The following is a 5898-nucleotide window of genomic DNA, read 5'->3' as shown; positions in this document are numbered from 1 at the left end:
TCATGACCTGAGCCGAAGTTGGACGCTCAACCGACTGAGCCACCCAGGCGCCCCTAAAACATTTAAATAAATAAATAAATAAAGCAAATACAGTTTTCTGGTCCCCGGACCAGAAGTTATGATCCAGCGAAGGCTGGAAGTACAGAAACTCGAGGTCTCTGACTGGTTGTAGGTCCTGCTTGCTCCAGGCCCAGCGTGGGGCTCCCTACAGGCGCTGCCTCACCTACAACCGCGGCTGCTCCCACCTGAGAGCTCGACCGGCGGTGCTCCCCACGGGGTCACTACAACCACAGCGTCACCGACAGCCACATCCAACGTGGTAAGGGGAAGCCTGGGGCCACCTTCTGCCCTGGTCGCCAACCTTAACCCATAGAGTTTGTGCTTAGAGCCAACCGGTTGGAGTCAAACTCTTGGGCTTGGGTTTGGGGGTCCTCTCCCATAATAGGTGCCATTATTGAGTGCCTACTGTTTGTCAGGCACCACACCGGCTAATTTATGTGCATCATGTCATCAAATATTCCCAACAGCCTATGCAGGAAGGTGTTATTAGCCTGTTTGGCAGCTGAGGAAACTGAGGCTTAGAGAATTGGAGTCACAGGCCTGAGGTCACATGGTGAGGAAATACACAGAGATACCGCCTAAGCCCCTGTCTGGGCCAAAGCCCTTAAACACTGGCTCCCCAAGATTTATTTAAACTCATGGCTTGGCTCTCTGTTTCCCAGTGAGGAGCCAAACACCTGTGTTTATGTCCAGTTCCTCCGCTGGGTGGTTCCAGAATGTTCAGGGACTGATGCCATCACAGGCTTAGAGATCCATGACCAGGATGAGGGGGTCCAGGGCACCCGGCCCCAGGGGCGCCTTTAAGGGTTTGTGCAATTAAGGCTAAGACAGATGCCGGAAGCTTCAGTCCCAGGCAGGCCCTGAGAGGTCATGTGCACAAGGGTTTCTCAAATCCTTTTGATGGCAACTCACAGAATGTAATAACATTTACACCTGTGCCCAGTCAACACCTCCCCCCCCCCCCCCCCATGCACACACACACCACAACACAGGACAATTGGCTGAAGCAGCACTTTACCACTTGTGATATAGTCACACATGCATCAAGAAGCACACACACACGCACACACGCACACATGCACACGCACCAGATGCAACCCTCCGAACTGATTTCATCATCCACTAATGGACCACAGCTACAGCTTAAATTATCTGTCAGGCCTGCTCTTATAGGGGCGCCTGGGTGGCTCAGTCGGTTGGGCAGCTGACTTTGGCTTAGGTGGTGATCTCACCATCGTGAGTTCGAGCCCCGCATCAGTCTGCCAGCTATCAGCACAGAGCCTACTTCAGATCCTCTGTCTCCCTCTGTATCTGCCCCTCCCCTGCTCACTTGCTCTCTCTCTCGCTCTCAAACATAAACATAAACAAACAAACAAAAAAACCCACCTGCTCTTATAAAATGGGAAAGCTGAGGTCAAGAAGGGGAAGGGGTCTGCCCGAGACCACCCAAGACTCATCCGAAGTCAGAACTAGAACCCAGCGTCTGGTTCCCGATTCTTCTCGTTACCCCAAATTACATTCAGATTAATACAACGTTAACCCCACTGAGTGTGGAGGAGGTATTTGGACGGTTTGAGGTTCAAAATCCCAACAGCTAGACAGGGTCTAATCCTGTGCTTCTCAGAGCATGCGGGACACATGCAAAGCACAAAGTGCCTCTGGGTCACGGCTGTGGCTGTTGGCTCTCACTGAGCCTGTGAGAATCTCCGTGGCCAGCCTCCCCCAAAACCAGGTTTCTGTATTGCGTTCCTAGCTCCAACTTCTCACTGGGGTTCCTGAGAAGATGCGGACGTGAGCCCTGCCTTCTGGGTGTCTCTGGGTGCAGGGGGTCTGACCCAGTCGGTGGACGTCTACTGAGCATCCCCTCTGTGCCAGACCCCGTGTGCCAAGCAAGGTATGGGGTGCGGGCCACAGTGAGGCACAGACCCTGCCCCCGGTGAGGTCAGGCCCCGGATCTGCACGTCCTAGGCTCCAATCCCCACTCTGCCTCTCTCTGGTTGTGTGGCCCAGGTTACACACTCAGCCTCAGGTTACCCACCCGTTAAGCGGGATAATTACATCTGCCCATCAGGTTGTTGGGAGGGTGAAGTGACATAACCCATATGAAAGTCCCCGGCACATGGCAGGCAATCAGCAAGGGGTAGCTTTTACGATTATTAGTACCGATAAGAGAAAAAAAGCAACTCACAGGTAAGGAGAGGGAGGCCACAGCCCAGAAGGGAAGAAACAGCTAGAATGGAGGCAGAGTGAAACACACAGGGTGAAATGGGAGGAGTGGAGCGTTGGGGAAGAAGAGAATGATTGGGAGATCAAAATGGAAGGGCCGTGCAGCCAGCAGTGGAAAGACCTTAAACGTCAGGCTGAAGAGGCAATGGGGAGCCACTGAAGGCCTTAGAGGAACGGAGTGGTGCAAGAAAAGATGATTGGGGAGCCCTGACTGATAGCAGCAAACCTCCGTGGGGGCTTTACTTATGCCGTAGTCGTGGGCTTTCCGAATTCAGTGGGAAAGGGGATTCTGTCACCATCCTGAGAGACCTCCAAGAGGTGGCCAGATTTCTGAGGCTCCCAAGGAAGGCTTTTGCCACCTGAGTGGGACGCACCAGAGGCGAGCACTCCAGTTACCTTCCCCAGCCGGCACGGGTCCCGGGAGCAAGTCCAGAAGCAGGTGTGCAAGTGGGGTCAGGAGTTGACCTGTGTCTGAGCAAGCTCTCGACACACAGGACAGGCTGGGACCTCATTTCAGGAGCAACCGCAGGAAGTCCACACCCACTGCTAGGGCACTGAGTTCTCTCCCCTGGCCCCCTGAGGACACCGCCTCAGCGTGGAGGAACAGCCTGTCCCCTCGCTCAGCACAAGCCCAGACCGGGGAGGCATCAGGGACTGAGTGACCAGGGGGTGAGCCACACCTGTCCAGGCTGTGCCACCAGAGAGGTCAAAATGCCCCCACCACTGTACCGCCTGCCCAGGTCCTCAGTTCTCTCTGTCTCCACCCTGGTCCGTGAACACCTTAAGGGCAGGGACCGCGTCTCATTCATTCACCTGTTCATCCAGTGGTTCATTCATTCAACAGACACTTGCGAAGCACCTGCTATGTGCCAAGCATGTTGTTAGGCACCAGGAAGCCTGCTGTATCCACCAGGGCTTGGTCGGAGCCTCGGAACTGCTAGGAGGCACCAACAGATAAAATAAAGGACTTTTCACAGGGGGTTGACTCCCATGATCGGGAGAGCCAGTAAAACAGTCTGCAAAAGGCGGTTTCTTTTTCTGCTGGTGCCGCCGCCTGAAGTTCTGCGGCCCAAGTGACAGGGCAAACTGGACCAGCAAGGATGAACCCATGAGGACAGCCCAGAACACCCTTCGCCATCTCGCCACCTCCAAGGACAGAAGCTGAAGCTGGTGACCCGGCAGGGCCAGGAGTTGCTGCCACCCCAGAGTCTCCCGACCCCGACGCGGTGAGCCAACAGATAGGGGACAACACGTGTCATCCATGACAACATCTCACGCTCCGATTCCGACTCTGCTCAGAAAAACCCTACCACCTCTATGTCACGGCTGCCTCCACATCTCACGCAGAACGTCCCCGGGGACCCGCACGAACCCGGAAATCTGTGAGGATGGCGTTTCTGGGCAACGTAGGTTCAGCAAAGCTAAGGGACACGGTACAGTTCTAGGACGGTCCACCCCTCAGGGGACCATGGCAACTTTGAGAGATGACCTCCTTGAAGGTTTGCTTGTCATGCAAGAGATAGTGAACTAAGAGTCAGAGCCTCCTCCTAGGTTTCAGCGACCCCTGGATTTCATCTTTTCCCCAGAGCTGCCCACGTAGTGAGAGTGGGTCCAGGGCCACCACGACGGAGGACTTCATGGGGTCCCCCTCTACAGAGGATGAAGCCAGAGCCCCAACCAGACTAACAAGTCAGGGATGGCCTCTGTTATTCAAGGCCCTCGTGGGGCGCCTGGGTCGTTCCGTCGGTTGAGTGTCCGACTTCGGCTCACGTCGTGATCTCACAGCTCATGGGTTTGAGCCCCGCATGGGGCTCTGTGCTGACAGCTCAGAGCCTGGAGCCTGCTTTGGATTCTGTGTCTCCCTTCTGCCCCTCCCTTACTCGATCTCTCTCTCTCTCTCTCTCTCTCAAAAATAAGCAAACATTAAAAAAAAACTTAAACAAACAAAAAAAGAATGTGGAATCCAGAAGATCCTCCCAAGAACCCCCAATGTGGATGAGTCCTTGAATTGCCCCAGATTCCATTTCCTCTCTCTCTGGGCTGGAGCTGAAGACAACAGGATAGTGATCAGAGCCCAGGGTTTAGAACCAGGATCTGAGGTCTAACTCTAAGTTCTGCTGTTGATGTGCTGTGTGACTTTGGGAAAGTCTCCTAACCTCTCTGGACCTCCATTTCCTGGTAGATAAATAAAAGTCCCCCCCTCCCCCTGAGAGGCCCTTCCAGCTCAAGCCCATCTCAGCCCATGGTGCTGCTTTCATAACCTCACAGCCGCCCTTGTCCACAAATGCCTGCCTCGCCTGTCTGAAGTCAGTACTCTGAGCAAGGATGCCCAGTGATAACAGTCTGAGCACAGCCCGTCTTGCACACCTTAGTGGCAAGACAAGTCCTTCCTGTCACCTGACCCTGATGGGAGACGGGAGAAGCCGGGGCTGGGGTCCCTTCTCCGTCATCCAGGATACCGCAGTTGGAGAGAAACGGCATTAAAGCAAAGTTCCAAATATCCTACACACCCATTTAAAATTGGATTTGGGAAACGGTTTCGATCAAAAAAGCCTGACGAGCAAATCGGTCATTTGAGCCCCATTCTGTATAACGCTGTCAACTACAGACCCGGGTCCGTGTCAAACGTCTCTAAGACACTGGAACATTCAGAGGCATCTCATAAAATTAAATTTTGTCTTGAAAATGTTCAGCACTGGAGCTTTTAAAATACAGACCCCATTTATCATGCGGTTATTTTGGGGTTTGTCTGCGTAAGGAAGCCAAAAGTCCTTTCTTGGAAAGGACTGTCGTTGTCTTCCTGCAGTCTTGGTATCAGATGCCCTTTCTTTTATGAACTGATAGATGAGGTGGGTTTTTTAGAATCCTCACTCGGTAAAAATAAACCCTTCCGCTGAACTCTATTTTTTTAAATGTCCTGCTCTGTGAAATCCCAGAACCTCCGCATTCCCGCTGAGGCTCAAAGTGGCCTCGGGATTCCCACTTTACGTCGCAAGAGACGTGATAGTTGTTTTTGTTGTTGTTGTTGTTTTGTTTTTTTAAGAGAAGCTAGAAATCAGAGAGGTTCGGTAACAAGCCTGAGACCACACAGCTGGAGAAGCCAATGCTGGGATTTGCATGTGGCCCTCTCTGGCCTGGCATGATCGCCAGTTATTTTTCCCCACCTCCTCAAGGAAAACAGACACCCAGTGCTTGGCCAGGGAGGAACCCCAAGGTTTAACGAGATGAACCCCAAAGAAGGCTTGGATCTTATCCCAGAAAACCTTCTGTTCCTGAGAGTCTGTGGTGAACTTTGAGTTGAGCGTCCCAGCGGCAGAGAGTTTCCAGGGCAGAGGAAAATGCCCATGTGGTTTAATTTGTCTTAAGAATAAATTTTATTTAGGGGTGCCTGGGTGGCTCAGTTGGTTAAGCATCCGACTTTGGCTTAGGTCATGATCTCGTGGTTTGTGAGTTCGAGCCCCGCGTTGGGCTTTGTGCTGAGCGCTCGGAGCCTGGATCCTGCTTTGGATTCTGTGTCTCCCTCTTTTTCTCTCTCTCCCCCTCTCCTGCTCCTTCTCTCTCTCTCTCTCTCTCTCCTGATCCCCCCCCCCAAATAAACAAACATTAAACAAA

The sequence above is a fragment of the Herpailurus yagouaroundi genome, unplaced genomic scaffold (assembly GCF_014898765.1).
Source record: "Herpailurus yagouaroundi ecotype Mexico unplaced genomic scaffold, PumYag 77, whole genome shotgun sequence".
Taxonomy (NCBI): domain Eukaryota; kingdom Metazoa; phylum Chordata; class Mammalia; order Carnivora; family Felidae; genus Herpailurus; species Herpailurus yagouaroundi.
Note: the sequence above shows the minus strand (reverse complement) of the source record.